The 23,762-nt window shown below is 39.8% G+C and overlaps 1 protein-coding gene across 3 annotated transcripts in view; it reads right to left on the bottom strand.

The window, feature by feature from the left end:
• The window catches only part of LOC134336737 (sialate:O-sulfotransferase 1-like), a 147,732-nt gene extending 124,340 nt beyond the window's left edge, over window positions 1-23,392 (bottom strand). For all 3 annotated transcript variants that reach the window (XM_063031150.1, XM_063031151.1, XM_063031149.1), the window contains exon 1: window positions 23,179-23,392. The gene's annotated coding sequence lies outside the window, so the exon portion shown is untranslated. The remainder of the gene's footprint in view (window positions 1-23,178) is intronic.
• Window positions 23,393-23,762: the final 370 nt, after the last annotated feature.

The raw sequence follows: 23,762 nt of genomic DNA, 5'->3' as shown, positions 1-23,762 counted from the left end.
ACACACACACACACACACAATCTGAGCGGTGTGCCCCCGTCCTTACCAAGGAGAGGATTCTTCCAGCTGACAAAGCGCTATAGTTTAAAACATTTCATTTATTCTCAGAGATACATGTTGAAATTCAAAGAACATTCTTAAAACACTTTTAAACTCCCAGAGGATTTCTATCTTACAAAACATTTCGAAATTACAAAATACAGGTACAATTGCTAAGAAGCTAAAAAGAAATACCAACGATGGAGACAAACAAATCATCTGTCATAGAAAGCAAAGCCAGAGGAATGGATTGTGGTCACACCACGTTTCTTTCACGATTCCTGATGTTTCTTACCCTTCCTAACAAACTTGAACTGCTTTCTACATATATACCCTTTTTTTTTGCCAATTGGGTGTCTTCATACATATGGGATATTTCCCCAGATACCCTTCTTACACAAACCATGTAAAAGCTTTAAGATGTAGTTCCTAGCTACGCATAATTAATATTGTAAAACTAACTTCCCTGAGTACATAAATCTTTCAACTAAAAACACATCAGTTGATATGCTACATGTTCGTTTCAATCTGGTCTACAAGCTTCCTTAAACTAAGCAATTTAGAATTGTGTTTTGAAACAAGCCTAATTAAACAACCCATTGTCTTATACTGCACCTCTTGGGCAGCAATAAGCCAGGTGTTGTGGGCTAGCAGTCTGCTCCATAGACAGCGCTTCTTTGTAAAGCTGTGTTTTTAACTTCAAGCTGAATATTGTTTGCTATTTACATTGTAATAACTGAAGACTGGCTCCCATTTACGGCAATAAGTTAAACAAAGTATATAGATGGAAGTCTAGTTACAAATGTTTTATCTTGGCAGGTGGCAGCTGTAGTGTTTATTAAGCTGAGAACCATGACTCAGGAACTGAATATCCATCTAATGAGTACAGGAGCTAGGATATTATGTTGAAGATGTATAACACATTGGTGAGGCCTAATTTGTATGCAATTTTGGTTACCTATCTATAGCAAAGATATCAGTAAGATTGAAAGATTGTTCAGAAAAATTACAAGGATGTTGCCAGGACTTGAGAACCTGAGTTACAGGGAAAGGTAGAATAGGTTAGGACATTATTGCCTAGAGTATAGAAAAGTGAGGGGAAATTTGAGAGATGTATTCAAAATTATGAGAGGTAGAGATAGAGTAAATGTAAGCAAGCTTTTTCTACTGAGGTTGGGTGAGACTAGAATTAGAGGTCATGGATTAAGAGTGAAAGGTGAAATGTTTAAGAGAAATATGAAGAGGAACTTTTTCCACTCAGATGGTGGTAAGAGTGTGGAATAAGCTGTTAGCAGAACTGGTGAATACGGTTTCAATTTCAACATTTAAGAGAAATTTGGACAGGGGCATGGATGGGATGGATATACAGGGTTATTATCCAGGTGCAAGTCAATGGGACTAGGCAAATTAATAGTTCAGTATGGACTAAATGGGCCAAAGGCCCTGTGTTTCAATACGGTAGTGTTCTATGACTCATTTTGATTGAGGCTATATTATTCAGTCCTAAGTTTTTGAAGTGTCTGACATTTTAAAATCTACTAAAAATCCTTCAGAGGCAGCATTGCCTGGGGCAGCACTTTGGTAACATCAGTCTCCAAAGCAATTTGGGAGTTGGACTTCTCTGCCTGCACGTCTACATAGGCCTTGCTACTGGGCTTTGAATAGCGAAAGAGGTTGCCCACTAAATCAAGACCCAGCCAAGTATTGAGAGAAGACAGGTGCAGATCAGGTAATGAGTGGACCCTAAATCTTCCGGATAGCATGCCTCTCAAAACATAGCTTTATCTTTGATTAAAAAAAGATTATGTTTGATAAAAACAATTTGACTCCTTCTAAAATATGAAACAGTTTTCTGATTGACAACCAGTAAGATAATAGATTATTGCATCCTAGGGTAGATAATGATAAGGAAAATCAGAGGAAAAATTTGTTTCTATAAAGTTGATAATTAATGCTAAGTACATATCAGTAAATATCGGCTGAAGGGCCTGATTCTGTGCTGTAATTTTCCATAACTACAAATTTAAATGGTATCATTGTGTCTCACAACCTTCAGCATATCAACAATTACTTAAAATTTAATTTAAAAATGTTGGATTTAAAGCATGTCTGATCTGAATGCCAATCAAAAATGTTGTACAGGTGATGATCTGACTTCTACAGCCATGCCTGATCTTAACAACAGGAATTCTGCAGATGCTGGAAATTCAAGCAACACACATCAAAGTTGCTGGTGAACGCAGCAGGCCAGGCAGCATCTGTAGGAAGAGGTGCAGGGTCTCGGCCTGAAACGTGGACTGCACCTCTTCCTACAGATGCTGCCTGGCCTGCTGCGTTCACCAGCAACTTTGGTGTGTGAAGCCTGATCTTAATGTCACCTTGTGACTTACTTGGTTCCAGTGTTTGCTGGAAACATTAATGCATTTCAAACACACTAGTTTAATGTACAAATTGCTTTGAACTGTACAGGGGCACAACTGAGAGCATCCTGACTGGCTGCATCACTGCCTGGTATGGGAACTATACTTCCCTCAATCGCAGGACTCTGCAGAGAGTGGTGCAGACAGCCCAGCGCATCTGTAGATGTGAACTTCCCACTATTCAGGATATTTACAAAGACAGGTGTATAAAAAGGGCCCAAAGGATCATTGGGGACCCGAGTCACCCCAACAACAAACTGTTCCAGCTGCTACCAGTCGGGAAATAGTACCGCAGCATAAAAGCCAGGACCAACAGGCTCTGGAACAGCATCTTTCACCAGGCCATCAGACTGATTAATTCATGCTGATACAATTGTAAGTTATATTGACTGTCCTGTTGTACATACTATTTCTTATAAATTGCACATTGCACATTTAGATGGAGGCGTAAAGATTTTTACTCCTGATGTACATGAAGGATGTAAGTAATAAAGTCAATTCAATTCAATACTCTCCTTTTTTGTAAACCTCACAATATCTGCCTTAAACATGTAATTTTTTTTTCATATGATAGTTATTTATGTTTGGGACAAAATGCTGACAGGCAATTAAAAAGTAATGGTCTTTGGCTCACCAAATGCATTCTTCTCAAATACTAATTTTAACCTACCAAGCAATCAGAGGGAAAATTGTGTATAAATATTCAGAGTAATCAAAGAAAGGGAGAAGCTAAAGACAAATGTATCAGTATTACAGTGGAATAAAGTGAATTATAGAGGTATGAGAGAGAAGCTGGTCAAAGTTGATTTGAAGGGGACACTAGCAGGGATGATGACAGAGCAGCAATGGCTGGAGATCTGGGAGCAATTTGGAAGGTGCACAATAGATACATCTAAAAGTAGTATTCTAAAGGCAGGATGACACAACCATGGCTGACAAGAGAAGTCAAAAGCAAAATAAAAGCAAAAGAGAGGACATATAATAGAGCAAAAATTAGTGGGAAGTTCTAAGATAGGAGAGCTTTTAAAAATCATCAAAAGTCAACTAAAAAGCCACAAGGAGGAAAAATATGAAATATTAAGGTAAGCTAGTCAACAACATCAAAGAGGAAACTCTAAGTTTTTTTTAAAAACGGTATATAGAGTAAAAGAGAGGCGAGAGTAGATATTGGACCAATGGAAAATTACTCTGGAGAGGTAGAAATGTAGGACGAGGAAATGGCAGATGAACTGAATAAGTATGTTACATCAGTCTTCCCTGTGGAAAACACTTGCAGTATGCCTGAAATTCAAGAGTGTCAGGGGGCAGAAGTGAGTGCAGTTGCTAAATAACTCACCTGGACTAGATGGACTACACCCCAAGGATCTGAATAAGGTAGCTGAAAAGATGGCGGAGGCATTGGTAATGATCTTTCAAGAATCACGAGATTCTGGACTGATTCCAGAGAACTGGAAATTGAAAATGTCACTCCACTTTTCAAGAAGGCAGGGAAGCAGAATAAAGGAAATTTAGGCCAGTTAGCCTGACTTCAATGATTGGGAAGATGTTGGAGTTGATTGTGAAGTATGTGGTTTCAGAGTAGTTGGAGGCATATGATAAACTAGGCCAAAGTCAGAATAGTTTCCTCAAGGGAAAATGTTGCCTGACAAACCCTGAGATTTTTTGAAGAAATAACAAGCAGTATGGACAAAGGAGAATCAGTGGTTGTTGTGTACTTGGATTTTCAAAAGGCAAGGTGTTGTTTAAGGCTGTTTAACAAAATAAGAGAATGTGGTATTACAGGAAAGATATTGACGTGGATAGAGCATTAGCTGATTGGCAGGAGGCAAAGAGAGCCTTTTCTGATTGGCTGCTATTGCCTACTGGTGTTAAACAGGAGTCAGCGTTGGGACTGCTTTTTTGTTGCATGTCAATGATTTGGATAACAGAACTGATGGCCTTGTGACCAAGTTTGCGGACAATAAAAAGATAGGTGGAGGGGCAGGTAGTGTTGAGGAAGCAGGGAGGCTGCAGAAAGTCTTGGACAGATTAGAAGAATAGGCAAAGTACTGGCAATGGAATACAGTGTCAGGAAGTGTACGGTCATGCACTTTGGTAGAAGGAATAAAAGCATAAACTATTTTCTAAACAGGAAGAAATTTCAAAACTCTGAGAATGAAAGGGACATGGGAGTCCTTGTGCAGGATTCTCCAAAGGTTAATTTGCAGGTTGAGCCAGTAGTGAGGAAGGCAAATGCAATTTTAGCAGTCACTGGGAGGACTAAAATATAAAAGCAAGGATGTAATGCTGCTGCTTTATAAGGCACTGATGAGACCTCACTTCAATATTGCGAAAAGCTTTCAGCCTCTTATCCAAGAATGGATGTGCTGACATGGGGTAAGAGTTCAGAGGAGGTTGGTGAGAACGACTCTGGGAAAGAAAGGCTTAGCATATGAGGAGCAATTGATGGCTCCCAGCCTTTAATCGCTGGAATTTAGAAGAATGACGGGGGATCTCATTGAAACCTATCACATGTTGAAAGGCCAAGATAGAGTGGATGTGGAGAGGGTGTTTCCTATAGTGGGGGAAGTGAAGGACCAGATGGCACATCTTCAGAGTAGAGGGATGTCCATTTAAAATAGAGATAAGGAGGAGTTTCTTTAGAGGTTGATGAATCTGTGGAATTCATTACCGCAGGAGAACAGGTCATTAGATGTATTTAAGGCAGAGGCTGATAGGTCCAGCTTATTAATCAGGACATGAAAGATCATGGGGAGAAGACAGAAGAATGGAGTTGAAAGGGGAATGGATCAGCCATGAAGAAATAGCCTAATTCTGCTCTTAAGAGTTATGGTCTAAATCTCTTACACAATCATTTACTCCAATAGCCTTGCCATTCCATTTTATCTTACTGCCCTTCACTAACAACGTCCCATACCTTCATCTTCAGCAACACAAGATTGCACATTATGGATTTTTTTCATATTCTGTGTTATAGTTCTCCAATGTGTAATATTCAACTGAAACTATAAAGTATAACCAATAAACATTTATAACCAGTGATAAAGAGAAGGCCTGGTGTATTATTGACTGTGCTGTCACTAAATCAACTGCAAATCACTTCTTCACAGTGTGAATGAATGCAGTGTTTTAACGGATAAAGCACAGATGTATGTGTTGCACTGTATGCATAGGTCCCTCAAACAATCTTTCCTTCACCTGAATGCTGGTATCTTTTAAAGCTTCACTCTTGATGAACTAGACCATGTACCGCACACAAAATGCTGGAGGAACTCGGCAGGTCAGGCAACATCTATGGGAAAGAGTAAACAGGCAACATTTTGGATTGAGACCCTTTATCAGGACCATGTACCACTGACAATTGGTCAAAGGCTTCTTCTGAGATGGCCTCACTTTGCTGTAATATTTCACTTTTCATTACATTACCATTCCCTCCCCCCACTGCTACTCACAGTGCTTTCTTAATACTCTACTCATTCTCGAGTATCTATTGATTGCATTCATGTTATCTTTGCCCTTTTACATCCATTAAAATGATGCAGCAACATTTTAACACATGGGTAAACCTTTGCTTGGCTTCATAAAATTCATTCTAGCAGCACAGCTCTACTTTCTTAGGAGTTTGCAGAGATTCAGCATGGCATCTAAAACTTTGACAAACTTCTATAATGAGTGGTGGAGAGTATATTGACTGGCTGCATCACAGCCTGGTATGGAAACGCCCTTGAATACAAGATCCTACCAAAAGTCATGGATACGGCCCAGTCCATGACGGATAAAATCCTCCCAACCATTGAGCACACCGACATGAGATGGTGTCACCAGAAAATTATCATCTATCATCTGGGAACCCCACCACCCAGCTCACTCTTCTTGCTGCTTTCAGAAAGACGGTACAGGAGCCTCAGGATGCACACCACAAACTTCAGGAAAAGTTATTACCCATTAACCATCAAGCTCTTGAACAAATAGGAGAAAACTTCAATCAAATTCAAATGTTCCCACAAAACAATGGACTCTTATGTTCTCAAGATCTATTGCTTAATTATTTATTAGTATTGTTTCTTCTTTCTGTATTTGCCCAGTTTCTTGCCTTTTGCACATTTTTGAACACCTTAGTTAGGCGGTCGTTCATTGATAGTGTTATAGTTATTATTTTATAGATTTGCTGAGTACACCCACAAAGAAATGAATCTCAGGGTTGTTTATGGTTATTTATATATATATTTTAATGAATCATTCATTTACATTCATCATCGTCACTATTATTTATTTTAAAAAGGTAGTGCTGTGTTGAGGAAATTCAAGCTGTAATAGTGGGTTTTAAAGTCCTGTTTACTGGAGTTTTATAACAGTCTTTAGATTATTAGTTTAGTAACGTTATCACTGTTCTGATTCTCTTCAGAGAACAGCGTTAAGTCTTTATTCCAAATCCTTCTATTGGTCGACACAAGTTAATCGAAATGTCTTATTTAAAATCCACTATCTCATTGCTCAGTACTCCAAATCAGAGGCCTTACTCCATGGAAGCCAAGTCTTTACATATATTTAAGTCTGACGTTGATAGATTCTTGACTGGTCAGGGCATGAAGGGATATGGGGAGAAGGCGAGAGGTTGGGGCTGAGAAGGAAAATGGATCAGCCATGATGAAATACAGTGCAGGTGCGATGAGCCAAATGGCCTGATTCTGCTCCTATACCTTATGGTCTTACCTTTAACTGAGGGGTCCATGGACCTCAGGTTGGAAACCCCTGCTCTAAACAGTCATGTACACTTTTCCATTCAGGAGTTCACATTCCTGTTTTGCATTGAGGATGTTTTCTGGCCTTGTTTTTTCATATCAAGCTTTGCACACAGCTGGATAGATGAAGTCTTTATCAAGATTAGAACCTACTATTTTTTAATAATGAAAATTAAACCTTTATTTAAAAGCAAAACACCAGCCTCTCAGTTTCAAAGAGTATGAAAAGGTTAAATTGCCTGTTGTATAAAATTGTTTCTACTTCTCTAGTTAATTCCTGATATCTTCTGGCTGAGAAACAATCTTGAACTTCAACCTGTACTATATAGTGGCAACTCACAGTGCAGTAATTGGTCATCTATGATTTCCCTTTAAAAGGAGAGAACTAATATAATGAGGCTTAAAGGGCCATTTCCAGCAGTCAAGGTTATGACATCTTACAGCCTATTACATCAAACTTAGCTGAAGCAGTCGTTAAAGGTCAAATGATTTCAAACAGTGTGGCATACCTCAGCATCAAGTTTCACAAGTCAGAAATATATCAACAATGGCAAATTGAACACTGGCAGTGAATCTTCCAAGCAGCTGGCAATTTTTTCAAATCAGATTTGTGCAACTTAAGAATTGTTTAAATATCCGGGCTGCATTTAAAGTTCTATTGCCATTTCTGGTTATCCTAAACAAATTACCTTCTGGGTGAATTATTCCCCCAAAAACCCTGGATTCTTGTGGTACGCTTACAAAGGGTTCCAAAACTCTGCTGTGCATATTTCCCTCCCAGCAGCTGTAGGTTCCCCCCCCCCAAAGTATTTATGTGAACTGTGCAATCGTGGTGACGCTGTATTGCCACTGCCTCCTCACACCTCCAGCAACCAGAGTTTAATCCCGTTCTATGGTGCTGCAGGTATGGGGCGTGCACACTCTCTGTGGTCTCGTGTGGATTTCCCTGTGTGTTGTGGTTTCCTCCCATCTCCCAAAGACGCGCTTGTTGGTCGGTAAATTGGCCACCAAATGTTCCTGGTGTGTAGGCAAATGGTAGAATCTGGGGGAAGTTGAATGGAATGTGGAGAATAAAAATTGGATTAGTATAAAGAGTCAGCAAGTGAGCCAAAGAATCCTCCACCATATTGTGTAACCTGGATTCTATTTTTCTCCCCCGACAGTTACCCCATGCAGAATACTCCATCTATTACCGTGTCAGATGCTGCACACTGGCACTTTATATAATTTGAGGTCTGCAATGCTTACACTTTTGAGTTTGGAAGCATTTTTACTCGTAACCCCTACAGGAACTCAGACAATGGTTTCTACTACACTACTTAAGCATATTTCGAACCCATATTCATACAAACTGCAAAACTTATTATTGTTGTCTGTCATGTCTTCCCCAGTATGAGAAACCTGCTGAGGCACACGAGATTTTGCATTTACTGCTCCTGAATCATCTGAAGAATGTGTCCAGCGCATTCATTCATTCAAATGTTGGAAGCATCTACACACAATGCAATGGCCAGATATCAGATATCACAGGTCAAATTATCTGTATTTTGATTTAAAAAATTCATGATCAATAACAAATTCAACCTAACGGCTCACCCAAAAGTGCGATTCCGTTGACATTTTAGTCTCAACTTTAAACTTGGACATTTTGCCTTAGATTTAACAAATATATAAACCTTAATCCTTAAACAACCAGAGATCTCCCATTATTTAACTTTAATAAAGTCCATACTGAATATTAACAAACCCTCGCTTCAAGACAATTTTAAGGATTTTATTAAATTACTATTGGTTTTAACTGGGGAATTGATAGGAACGTGGGGAGAATAGGTTACAAAGGAAATTGGTACAGAATGGGATTTCTCATCAGCTGATGTACCAAACAGACTTCCTTCTATGCCATAAGGAAATATGAAATTAACAATGAAGATAATATCATTAAATATCAGTTACAGTCCAGTAAGATGGCAGAAATATGGGAATTAACAGGGAAGAAAAGGTCATTAAATTTAATTCTATGGGTCAACAAAGGGTGCCACTGTCCTTTTGAAAACATACTTTTTATGATTGCAAGATCTCGCCAGAGATTAAGAACTTAAAATACTGCAGGTCTACCCAAGCAGCGAGTTGCTCATTGGTGGAGAAACTGAAGGACCTGAACTTGGTGCAGATTGTGCTGCTGCTTGCATCCAAGAGGCTTCAGAGGGGTCAGTGTGCAAAGGAGGCACACAGTTAAATAGCGAGTGACTGCCTTAGTTGCTTTTCTCATGATCATGAGACCCTTTAGAACATTGTTATTGTGGAATGCTGCAAGTCCGATTCGCTGATTTATTGGTGGACAGCAGGGGTACATGGCGGGGGAACTGTGTGGCCTCAGTCGTAGTGAGCTCTAGGCCTCAAGCCGCAATGTCACCTGTTTACAGACACCAGGAGAGACGCAAGGTCAATGCGCTCTACCGGGGGTGGCGTGGCATGGCATTTAGGCTGGAGTGATGCTACCCCTCTGTATTCGCTCGGCAGAAGACAAGCTGTATTGTGGTCAACTGCAGATATCTGTGGCATTCACGGACTCAGGGCCTCAAACCATGGTGTTGCCTGTTTACAGCTGCCAGGAGAGCGGGGTAGGACCCGGTACACTCCTCCGGGGGTGGTGTGGAGCAGTGTCTAGGCTGGAGTCCACGCTGCCCTCCAGTGTTCATCTGGCAGAAGACAAGCTGTATGGTGGTCGACTGCAGATTTCTGTGGCATTCAAGGACTGAGGATCTGGACTTTTTTTTAAAATCGTGGCCGTATTTTACTGATATCTTACATCTGCACACTACCTTGAATGTGCAAACAACAGGAATTCTGCAGATGCTGGAAATTCAAGCAACATACATCAAAGTTGCTGGTGAACGCAGCAGGCCAAGCAGCATCTATAGGAAGAGGCGCAGTCGACGTTTCAGGCCGAGACCCTTCGTCAGGACTAACTGAAGGAAGAGTGAGTAAGGGATTGAATGTGCTATGTGTGCTTTGTGCCGTGTGTGACCGTTGGTACTGCATTTTGCATCTTGGTCCCAGAGTAATGGTATCTCGTTTGACTGCATCATGTATGGTTGAATGACAATTACACTCAAATTGAATTGAGTCAGCCAAGGTTTATTTATCTATTTATTTATTTATTGAGTAACAGCACGAAAATAATTTGACCTTTCCGAATTTTTTTTATTAACTTAAAATATACGAATAGAGGAGCGGAGTTGACGACATTACTGAAAGTGTTTGATTTAAGATATTGGTCTAGCCCTGTTTTGTTCCGTTTGCTTTTTTGGGTTTAGTATTTAGTTTTTTTTTCCTTTTTTTGGTGGGGGGGGTTTCTTTGTATTTTTTTTTAAATTTCTTTTTTTTCTTTATGACTAATTACATCACGAGTTTGGAAGTTTATTATACCTATGTTATCTGAAATCTTTTTTGTATATGTATATTAACAATAAGATTATTCCAATCTCTTTGTATCAACATTGATATTTTGTTTATAATTTTGGAAAAATTAATTAAAAGATTTAAAAAGAAAGAGTAACAGCACAGACAGGCCCTTTGGCCCAACGAGCCACGCCACCCACCTATTTAACACTCGCCTAATCACAGGACAATTTACAATGACCAATTAACCTACTAACCGATATGTCTTTGGACGGTAGGAGGAAACCGGAGCACCCGGAGGAAACCTAAGTGGTCACGAGGAAAACATACAAACCCCTTACTGGCAACTGCAGGAATTGAACCTGGGACACTGATTTGGTACTGTAAAGCGTGCTAACCACTACGCTACCATGGTCCCAGAGCAACACTGTGTCATTTGGTTATGTTCACAGGCATCCATGAATGACGATTAAACTTGAATTGAATCAGCTAGGGTTTATTTATTGAGGAGAAACACGGAACAGGCATCTTCAGCCCAACGAACCATGCTGCCCAGCTACCCATCTATTTAACACTAGCCTAATCAGAGAACAACTTACAATGACCAATTATCCTACCAACTGGTATGTCTTTGGTTCTAACATCTGTATGCATAGATGATAACTTTGGCAAATTTAATTCCACAAAATCAAAGTACTCAAATCCAAAGCACCAGATATTCCATTGTAAAAATAATTATCTAATATCCCCATCTTAATGCTGAGCTAAGTCATACTGCTATTAGTATTAAATCATTTCAAAACATCTCACTTTGTGTGAACATCAAATAGTACTAAAACTGTTTAAAAATATCAATAGTATTAAAATCCATTTTCAGTCTTTATGGTCATGCATGAATTATGATAACTGCTATGTGGAATGTGCATACTAGACAAAGGGGAATGCATATGAAAAAAATCACCCCCCCCCAGTGTTTCTTTATCTCAAAAGTATTGATCATGCATTGATTGTAGAAAAGGTAACACAAGTATTCCATCTGTTAACACATTACCTCCACAAGAGCTGCTTCAAGCAAGTTTCAGACATACCTACATTGAAAAGTGAAATATGAGAGTTGCATTGATTACTGCCCATTATATTAAAAGATGCAGCGTTCCCATATGAAATACTAGCTATCTTTTTATTGATACCTTGCATTGCTTTTGGCACGGTTGAATTTACAGATTTATTGCTAAGCCATGAAAAGCTGCTATAATGAAAAGCAGGTCAATAGCTGGCTCCTGAGAGATTTGATTGCCAAACCCCAGGTCACACATTTTTATTGACCAACATAAAAGCTCACTGTGTGTTAGTTGATGTGTTTTGCAATGGATTCTATAGAATACAGGAAACCCCACCTCCTTTACTTTATATGAAAAGGACTCAGGAAACCACAGAAGAACTCAGGGAGCTCGCTCACTCTCTGCCCCCCGCCCCCCCCCCAATCTCTCTCGCTTTCCCATTGCAGCTTGCTCTTTTTAATCAGGTTTGCTGTAAACCAGACTTGGAAATAAAATCTATTCTCTGCCAACAGAAACATGTTAGATCATGAACAGCAGGGCTTGACCATCTTTTAAAACATTCTATGACTGTGAAAACCACAGTCAAGATGTTAACTCTTTCATTAACACATAACTACTTTATGGATACGTTGGATAAAAAAAATCCTGAAAAGGACACTAACTTGGTAATTAGAAATGTTAAGAACTCCCCCTCCCCCCCACCGAGTGGCAATGCACAATCATGATCAGAACAATAAGTTTAATGTTATTTTCCTCTTACACGTCATGGAGTTCACTGCTGAGTGAACAAAACAACCAATAAAAACAACTCCAAAAGCTGCTAGAGAACATACATTATATATAAGAAAGGCTAGAAACACAAATTCAGCCATTAGAGTTAAGGTGAAACATAGTTACATACTTGGAAGTGTCATTTTCTGACATAAAACCATGGTGACTGTGCCAGTTGTTATAGGCAGACATGTGACTTCATAGCATTGCTTTAAAGATCAGTAGGGAAGTTATTTCTAGTGTTCTAGTCAACATTTATGCCTCAAATAACAAGATAGATAAATTATAAGGACATTATCACGTTGTGGGAACATGTGCCTAACAGATAGCCACATTTCTTAATCATGTTAATTAATTGGCATAAAGCATTTTTGGAGTAGTCTACAGCCTTGAAAAAGGTGCCTCTTTCAGTGAAAGGAATCTCAAGGCTACAATCTTGTTTTGGGATTCAGTCAACTATCACATGTCATTCAATTTGATGAAATCAAAGCAAAAAAAATTGTAAATGTTGTAAATCTGAAACTAAAACAAAATTCTGAAAACAGTAAGTAGGTCAGGCAGCATCTGTGGAGGGAGATTAAAATAAAACCTGATTTTTATGTTTCCAATTAATGACCTGTCAGCATAAACTTTCTTGATGAAATATTATTAACCTGAAACATTAAATCTGTTTCTCTCACCACAGATGGTGTAGATTTGTTGAATAGTTCCAGTAATCCCTGTTTTATTCAAAGAAAACGTTGCGTTTCATCTCCTCACTTTTTTTTATTTCTATCATTTTTGAGATATTTTCTTCTTTTGTCCTCAAACTTATGCCACATGCAATTGTTTATTTGAATGGACAGGAAGACAACATGCTGTACGCCTCTACCAATCTCTAAAGGGAAGTGGAGGGATGGTACTTTCTCACTCCGACCATTGGGCAGGAGATGCGAGAGTCTTGGGTCCCACCACACCAGGAACAAAGACTCTGCCTTTGCTATGTATGGTTTTGCATGGATTATTACAAACATAGATGGAGGGGCAGGAAGTGTTGAGGAAGCAGGGAGTCCACAGAAGGGCTTAGACAGTTTGGATAATGGGCAAAGCGGTGGCAGATAGAATACAGTGTTGAGAAGTGTATGGTCATATACTTCAGTAAAAGGAACAAAAGTGTAGATTCTTTTCTAAACTGGCAGCAAATTCAGAAGTCTGAGTTGGAAGGGGACTTGAGAGTCCTCATAGGAAGAACCTAAAGGTGAACTTGCAGGCCGAAGCGGTGCTGAGTCAGGCAAATGCAATGCCAGCCGTCATTTCAAGACATCTAGAACATAAAAGTAAGGATGTGATGCTGAGGCTTTATACGGCCACTGGTGAAGCCCCATTTGGAGTACTGTGAGCAGTTTTGGGCCATTTATCTAAGAAAGGATATGCTGACATTGGAGAGGGTTTCGAGGAGTTTCACAACGATTCTGGGAATGAAAGTCTGCCGTATGAGAAACGTTTGACAGCTCTGAGCCTGTACACGCTGGAATTTACAAGAATGGGGTGGGGGGGGCTGTCATTGAAACCTCTCGTATATTGAAAGGCCTAGATAGAGTGGATATGGACAGGATGTCTCCTAGAGTGGGGGAATCTAGGGCCAGAGGGTACAGCTTTAGAATAGAGGGACATGCATTTAGAATGGAGATAAGGAGGAATTTCTTTAGCCAGAGGGTGGTGAATCTGTGGAAATTCTTGTCACAGGCAGCTGTGGATGCTAGGTTATTGAGGTATTTTAGGTGGAAGTTAATAGGTTCTTGATTGGTCAAGGCATGAAAGATTCTTGGGAGAAGGCAGGAGAATGGGGTTGAGCAGGAAAATGGATCAGCCATGATGAAATGATGAAGCAGAGTGGCAGACTTTCAATGAACCAAGTGGTCTAATTCTGCTGCTATGTCTTATGGTCTTACATGGTATACATACTTTGATAATACATTTACTTTGAATTTACTACTTTTCTTTGAAGTGGACAGGGTGACAACTACTGAGGGGGAAGCACTTTTCCATCTAATGCTGCCTTTACAGGCCTCAATGAGATCAGGAATGGTGTCATGTGGAGGGTTAGTTCACTTGTTGGTTGAAAGCCACTTCCATCGTGCTGGTCATGGATTGGCCCATTTTAAGTACGTAGCAGCTCTTTTCCCATTGGTTGTCTTGTGTGCCGTGGCACCGATGTCCGGTTTCAGACACCTCAAATATAACAATAGCGCATGCGGGAGACTTGGCCTCCGATGTCCGATTTCAGACACCTCAAATATAACAATAGCGCATGCGGGAGACTTGGCCTCCGATGTCCGGTTTCAGACACCTCAAATATAACAATAGCGCATGCGGGAGACTTGGTCTCTCTTTCCTTTTGTCTCCAGGGGCTCTTCACACTGAGGTCGCAACCAATGCTGAAGAACCATTAGGAAGGTATGCTCCAAACTCAGAAGGCCCACATGCACCCTTAGCTAAGTATTTTTTTGTTGAATATTTGATTTTGTAGTTTGTGTAACTTGGCGGAGACTTAGATATTTGGTTGAATCTTTTACTGTTTTAAATAGATGATTAATATGCTTATTGATAGTCAGTGTCTTCTGTCTCACTCACCAAACGCGTGAGGCTGTTTCTACGTTACAAACGGCCAAAGCAGAGGTCATGGTAATGAGCTCCACTTCCATCACCTTGCTCTTTTTCAGAAGGAATCAGAATCAGGTTTAATATCACTGGCATATGTCATGAAATTTGTTAACTTAGTGGCAGCAGTACAATTGTAATACATGGTAATATAGAAAAATCAATTAAAGTATATACGTGTATTTAAATAGTTAAATTAAAATAGTGCAAAAATAGAAACAGCAAAAAAAGTGAGGTAGTACTCATGGGTTCAATGTCCATTTAGGAATTGCATGGCCGAGGGGACGAAGCTGTTCCTGAGTTGCTGAGTGTGCGCCTTCAGGCTTCTGTACCTCCCTCCAGCTGGTGACAATGAAAAGAGGACATGTCCTGGGTGATGGGGGTTCTTAATAGTGGACACCGCAGTTCTGAAGCACCATTCCTTGAAGATGTCTTGGATACTACGGAAACTAGTACTCAAGATGGTGCTGACTAATTTTACAACTTTCTGTAACTTCTTTCAATCTTGAAAGATCAACCTGGATTTTTTATTCCCACTTGCAACGGAGGTACAGTGGATTTGGATTAATTATGCCATTGGTTAATTGGGGCAGCTGCTTATTTGGGACAACCCTGAAAGAACAAATGCTAGTTGAGAAACTAGCCAAGATTGTCTTCATTTATTTCAGACATTGTGCCACTTAATTGGGGCAGGAGACCTTACCAAACATTTTCTAACCAACGTCAGTCACGTGCACATCCGGTGGCCGTTAAGACACTACACCGTGCTTAAAGCAATCAGTTTTTAAATAGTGTCTGTTGCATCTGTTTTGTGTTCAATAAGCTGTGATTTTTGTCATTGATAGTTGGCGAGTAATAAAGAGTGAAACAATTCAGAACTGTTTTGCTCACCACAGTTTCACGCAATCAGGATGTCAAAAACGGCCGGGAGAGAAAATGAAATGACTTCACTACTTCAAGTTGGGAACGACAAAGAATTTGAATGTACTGTCAATCATCTTGAAAGCTACAAATGAAAGGAAGATTTGGAGGAGACAATCACTGAAGGCACTGCTTGAAGGCAGTCCCTTATCTGCATTGTCTCTGCACTGATTTTCTTCATTTACAGTCAATCAGAAGAACACAGCAGCATACACTGAATGAATTCAAGTTCAAGTTTATTGTCACCTGACTCTACATATACAACCAAATGAAACAACGTTCCTCCGGACCATGGTGAACCTGCAAAACATACTATATAGCACACGAAGCACATAGAGCCAAATATTATCATAAATAAGCTAAAATATAATCCAAAATGGACAGGTAAGCAGTACAGTTTACAGGCTACACTGGTGGCAGGGTATTCATTCGTCTTGCAGCCTAAGGGAAGACGGTTTTCTCCTGCCTGCCAGTCCTTGCACTGACCTTTTTGTACCTCCTTCCTGACGGTGGAGATTACGGCATGGGTGGTAGGGATCGTCAAAAACAATGCTTTGCGCCGTTCATCTGCAACGCTCCCGGTGAATGTCATGGGTGGAGGGGAGTGTGGAGGGAGATCCTGGTGATCCTCTCGGTGGTTTTAGCTATCCATTGCAGCCTTCATACAATACAATGAGGCACCAGACAGGACACCCTCAATGGTGTTCCTGCAAAAAGTTGTTATAATGAGGCAGGGAGCCTCATATGTCTCAATCTCTTCAGAAAGTGCAAATCCTGCTGTGCCTCCTTGACTAGTAAGGAACTGTTGTGGGTCCAGCTTAGATCATCAGTTATGTGCACACTAACGAACATTGTGTATTACACTCTCTCCATTGCAGAGCCATTGATGTGCAATGGAGAGTGGTCGACCTGCGCATTCCTGAAGTCCACAATCATTTCTTTTGTCCTATCCATGTTGAGGCTCAGGTAGATGTTCTAGTTCCTCCATTTATAACTGTTAGGAACTAATACACACTTTTATAGCCAGGTAGTAGTTTTGGTAGTGTTCTAATTTATTCAGCATTTTATTAATTTATTCCTCAATGAAATGGTAGTTTGCCTTTTTTACACCCTTTTAACCATTTCCATGAAATTTTGTTGACTCTGTAGAAGTAGCCGCGATCAAACACGCCACCATTTAACCGGGCGGTAACTGATACCATTAATGAACTAAATGGTAATTTGTCATTTTTATACCCTTTTAACTATTTCCATAAAACTTTGGCTAATTCTGGTAGCCAATTAATTGGGCCAAAATGTCCTGGTCCTGGTGAGCCCCAATTGACTGGAATCCACTGTGTTGCCTTGTGTACATAATTTGCGGAGGAGCTGATGATATCCTCACAATAGAATTATTTTTTTAAGAAGTTACAATAGGTATACTCAATGAACAGAAATGAAAAGTTTCACTTATTGTCAAGGGGAAATTACAACCTTTACCAAATAACTATTAGTATTGAAACAGACAATTTTAATACTGACAATTAACGATGTGTGATCAAAAGACTGAAGCGAATGGATAACTAACAAGATATTGCTAAGCTTTCTGTAGGGTTCAAGGCCTCAAGTCTGGAGATTAGCGACAAGATGCAGGTGAAAATTGAAATCAACATTGTAATCATGGCATCAAATGACATGGATCCCAGAAATGCAGCCAAAAAAAGATGGGGGGGGGGCAAATTGAAAAAGTTGCTCACTGAACTGAATAAGCTTCTTTAAAAACAGACTCTGTGCACTTACATACTACTGTTCAGACAAATGTAATGAAGTGATCATAAAATGCTAAAAAGAATAATTCAATTAAAAAAAAAAGAAAACTTTCTCATATTTTTCCCCTGCAGCAGGAGCTAGGTATGGACTAAGCAAACAGTAGGAAAACATGGCTAGTAATTCTTTGACAATGCAATCATCTGCGCAACAATGAATGTAGTAATACAGTGGCTTTATTACTGGCACAGTAATACAGAGGACATTTTAGAATCTCACAACTGCAATGCATGAACTTTATAATCTTCACTTTCTTGAATACAGTATATAAAAGGTGGTAATAAAAGTGACTATGTCACCATAAGAACATCTGATTTACCATCATCCGTTCATGATGGAGATCTCCACCATGGACAGTCCCAAGCCCAGCTGTGAAAGGAGCAGGGTTGTGCATGGGGTTAGCAACCCCATCCATTAAAAACTCAGAGCTCCAGAAATGTGAACCGTAGCTCCAAAGACCTCATCCCAGGGAAAGGAAGGAACTTTGAAGATGGGCTACACCTGGGAACAACTTGAAAGACTGGCTCAGGACAAAGACTGGTGAGCTGCTGTCAGTGGCCTATGCCCCTTTAGGGGTGATGAGCTAAGAAGAAGAATTCATGACGGAGACCTATCATACTCACCCAATGTAATCTATACACAACTCCCCAATCCCTGAACAAAATAGTTGTCTTTCAACCTTCCTCCAAAGTGGTCTGGCAATTCATTAATTTATATCAAACTACATTTACTGTTGCACCACTCCACCAAATGAGCGGAACTAGATCAGGGATTCCTAACCTTTATGCTATGGACCCCTACCATTAACTGAGAGGCCTGTGGGCCCCAGGTTGGGAACCCCTGAAGCTGTGGTATAGGAAATGAACCTTAGCATTCACCGCTTCACAAGTAAAATACAAAGTACGCAAACTATTTCAAGGACTCAGAAAATGGTGCCTTTTTCCAACCAATCTGCAGTAAATATGGCAAAACAGAATAAACTTAGTAGTTTTCAAACTGAGAACTGGAAGTGATGGGAGACATAAAGTAACAACAGGATAAGCTTCAATGAGTGTTGCCATATGTAAAACTCCACTTTTTTGCAAGATCACAGTATTTGCATGCACAAAATTTATTTTGTATTTGGCAGAACTTTCAAAAGTGAATTAGGTTAACCAAGTTCAGAAAGATTTAAAATCTGATATATTATTAATGTTCATTATTTTCATTTGTAATCTATTCCAGGACAAATTCCTCAGAATAAATTGGCATAGAAACGCAATACAAACATTTAAGTAGCAGCACAGCTGATTCACTTTATAAAAGCTCTCTACGTTCACCACCTCATATTTGACTGCTCCTTCCTCGCACGTCCCTAACAGTTCCATTGTCTCCACACTCCACGAATTCTGAACAGTTTTTTCCCTACGTTGTCACCCCAGTTTGCCCTGGGCTCCAACTGCATGCCACCACTAACAAATCGTCCTGAAGATCCTCACTCTTTCCTTCAAGATCAACCATGGTTACACCACCCTTCCTCAATGATACACTTGTAACAGTTTTCATTAAATTTAAACTCCATTGCTCCTTGTTCCGCTCTAGTCTTTATTGACTTCTGTACTGTATATCATTCCCCATATATTCCTCCAATTTGTTACTTCAAAAACTACAAGCCATTTACTTTGACAAGGACTCAAGATTCTCCACCTTTTAGTTTTCTCTCTCCTGCCCCAAACACACCCTTGCTTTATATTTGGTGCTTATACCACTCAAAATTTCAACATAGGCAATAATTGTTGGACCTGCAAAGCTTGGTAGAGATTTGGAATAACAATCAAGGCTCAATTAAACATCCTTTCTCATCTTTAGATATATTTGAATTCCCCGTGAGGTACATTTCTCTAAAATAATTCTAAACATGAGATTGTGCAGATGTGAGAAATCCAGAGCAACATACACACAAACAAAATGCTGCAAAAACTCAGCAGGTCAGGCAGCAACAATGGAGGGGGATAAATAGTTGACATTTCAATGGTTCATTCTTGTGGAAGTAATTATTCTGCTGGTAGAAATGGACATCCAGATTGGTGTCCACTTCTTAATGCACCCCCACCCAGTTTTGTATCTACCCATTACCTCATTTACCCTAATACTATTGCAGCACGATACTGTTTCAGTTATACTGCTTCATTTGTCTTGCAACATTGGCTTTAACCAAGGTAAAATACCCTTGACACAAAAAGCATTGTCACAGGAAAGCAGCATCTATCATCAGGGATGCGGACCACCCACGTCATGTTCTCTTCTCACTGCTCTCATCAGGACCCACAGCACCAGTTACTACCCACCAACCACCAGGCTCTTGAACCAGAGGGGATAACTTCACTCGCCCCAACATTGAAATGTACCCACAACCTATGAACTCACTTTCAAGGACCCTTCATCTCATGTTCACAATATTTGTGGCTTATTTATTTTTATTAACTTCCTTTTGCATTTGTACAGTTTCTTGTCTTTTGCACACTGGTTAAACACCCACGTTGGTGCGGTCTGTCATTGGTTCTATCATGGTTATAATTCTATTATGGATTTATTGAGTATGCCCCCAAGAAAATGAATCTCAGCATTGTATCTAGTGACATATATATTCTTTGATAATAAACTTACTTTGAACATTGAAAATACTATCACCATTGAGGCTTTGACTGCTACTTCCATCGAAACTTAAATGCAGATCAGGCATGGCAAACTCAGACAGATTTTGTAGGCATAAAATAGTTTAATTTACAAGCAGAAAGTCTGCAACCATTGTCAAACCTTGGCTAACAACCTCGGTGTTTGATGATAATAATGGAATGCAGCACATTCAACAGACGGAACTTCACTGCCCTTCCTTTTCTTTCATCTTAATATTTTGTTGTTTTCCTCTGCTTGCTCGTTTCTGTTTTGTATTCCAATATAATGTTGTCACTATATTTTCCATATCAAAGAATGCATTCTATAGGCTTCAATAAATTTTAGTGACTAGAAACTAGTGTACAATATTACACATATCCTTCATGCTTAGATAATGATATATTGCATAAATTCTAATCTAATAGCAAGGGAAAACAAATGGACTGCCAAATGCATCTTTTAAGATGCCCTTAAAACTTACCCCTTTGACCAACCTTTAGCTCACATCATTGCCTCTGTATCAATTTTTCTCCAATAATACGAAAAATTTTACTACTTCAAAAAGATTGTGAAATGTGTTACTTACTGTTGCGTGAAAATTAATTACATATTAGTAACCCGTGTATATTTATTTGTCATAAAATCAGATACAAGAAAAGTGACCCGAAAATAATTTCATTACTTATGCATCAGATCTTCTATTAGAGGTATATCGCAAATTATTTTGAAAGGAACAATTATATTCCACAGTTAATCTTCCAAACAGAAGCCAGTATTTTGTAGGCGCCACCTCCAGAATGAAAAGCCTCCCGTGGCTTTGTGAAAGGGGTAAGGGTCCTGGTGGCAGGTTATCACACTTTAGCCCTCAGCTGTTGATATAAATCAGGACAATGCACAGCAACAGCCTGAGATAAATTTATAATATTACTGTCAGGCGTTCACTTTTTTAAAATTGGATGGTGTAAAGGAAAGATAAGTAAATATTTCATCTCAAGCTTCAAGTAACACTTCCATAATGTCGCTTGATGATCTCGCTGGGATATTTTAGAAGTAATTGCTTTAAATTAACTAACAAATTATTTCCGCAGTGTTCAATTTTTTTTTAAAAGGAGAGATTTTGAGGAACCAACTCCGCGGGTACCCTCGGCATCACTGCGAGCAAGCCGAGTTTTGCACCAGTTACAAACAGAACTCCATCAAAGAAGGGATTTTCTTCCCCCCCCCCCCACCACCCCCGCGGTATAATACGATGACAAGTCTTGTCTCGGGAAGAGTTGCTTCAATCGTGAACTCCCTCTAGAAATTCAGAAGGAAAGAGCTCCTGTCCAATTACCCCCCCAAAAAAAAATAAAATGGGGCTCAAGGAGTGCTAAACTGTGTTTTAGCGCTACAACCCGCTGAATGCAAGGATTCGTTCTGCAGTGTCGAGATATTCTGACTCCTAGTCGGTTAGATGTATGGTACGTTAGCACCAATCGAACGCACTGACAAAATACAAAGTGCTTTAGCATCGGCTTGGAAGTTGATCTTTACCTGCGTCTCTGTGTACACGAGATTCCAAAAAGCGACTTAGACACCAGCACGGCAACTGACACTAGATGGAGTTTATAATAGCTTGCCACCAATTTAGTAATAGAATGCTTAATTTAAATTGGAAAGAAAAAAAAACAGAAATTGTACCTTAGCCCAGTGTATTGGAAGGCACTTAGTCGCCCCTCTACACGTTTGTCTGAACCGGAGTTCGCATCTCATTTGAACCGGACGATGATTTTTGTATCATTAGCAATGCGTCACCCGGCTATAAAATAATGCGGCATTAAAAAAGGGTACGCGTTAACACTGGTCGCCCCTAATCGCCCACTATACTGGTTAAAAAAAAAAGGCTGTTCCTACTCGCTGAATCACATCATTAAGTCATGAGGCAGTAAGGCCGTGGCCGTAGAGAAACATATACAATTTAAATGGAAAGGATGAACACCACGGATTAAATAGAATCGGCCTAGAATCACTCTCGCTTTTGAACTGCAATCCGAATTAAGTACTTTAACACTAAATTGTCTGTTCCGATATCAGTTTCATTCGCGTGTCGCTCAGATATCTTCCGCCTACATCTCTGAGATTACAAATATATTTAAGGGGTGGGGGCCACTATAAAGTACTCTTGCAGAAATACGGGGAGGATTACTACAAGTGATAGACTCAACATTAATATGCCAATTAAAGTAGGCGCAAAAGTACTTTGGATAAAGGTGTATGAACGATACGAGCCGGACAGCGGAAACCCATAATAAACTTCTGTCAGAATAAAGCAGCGCTTTCATCCTCCGCCACCACCTGCCCTTCCCCGTTACTTCCATGTACTGTATAGGAGCGAACGGGCAGAGTCTCTCTTCACCAGACCGGGGTTAAACGGTGCTGAGATGGAGACTATGCGTCCCCTTGTGTGGGAATTAAGAACTGCCCCTGTTCAGGAGCCTCTCCAGATTTAACCTTGCGCTACATAACTCTCTCCCTCAGCCTCTTTTCATTTTAGAATTGACACTGCAGTCCGCTTTCCTCAAACAGTAAGCTAATGTTTTCGTTAATTAAAAAAAACGCAAAACATATCTGGCGTTTGAAATTGGAAGGCGTCTAGGGGATTAAAACACAAATCATTTCTTCGATTACAAATTAAAGTCAGGAGAATTACTGTATATTTTGAATTAAAAAGCCACAACTCACCTTCTGCACCAACGATTCTCTCGCTCCTGAAGCCAATTCATAAACTGCAAAGACTCGATTCCAGTAAAAGCAGCTTGCAGCTTTTACGCGCTGTAACTGCTGATGTGTTTTACAGTCAGTATCAAGGACAGATCCTAACTCAGCTTCACTTTGATATGTTCACCAATGCTAATACTGTGGAGTTTCCACCTCCTACTGTTTTCGTCTCTTTCCGCTCTTTAAGTTCATTTCTTTTGGAATACAATTGTGTTCATGCGCAGTATCGGCCCGACCACTAACCGAGATGTCTTCCGGGTCCTAACAACCCTCCGCTCATCATCGCTCTTTAAGAAAGCACAGTTGCCCGAAAGGGACAAAATAAAGTCTCTAAGACTTCGGTTTATCCGTGTCTACTTCTTAATAATCAGTTTATTAATGTTGGCCATATAAAAATCTAATTTTTGGAGATGTCTCAATCCTTCCCACACCCAAAGGTCAGTGGGTTCCAAATTAAAGCCAAACTACAAATAATACCTGTACCAAAATCTAGTAAATACATTGGAGAAAAGATCCGGATATAATTGTCCAGAAGGCACATTAACTGC

The sequence above is a fragment of the Mobula hypostoma genome, chromosome 23 (genome assembly GCF_963921235.1).
Source record: "Mobula hypostoma chromosome 23, sMobHyp1.1, whole genome shotgun sequence".
NCBI classification, from domain to species: Eukaryota; Metazoa; Chordata; class Chondrichthyes; order Myliobatiformes; family Myliobatidae; genus Mobula; species Mobula hypostoma.
The sequence above is the reverse complement of the archived record's forward strand: the minus strand, read 5'-3'. Positions and strand labels throughout refer to the sequence as shown.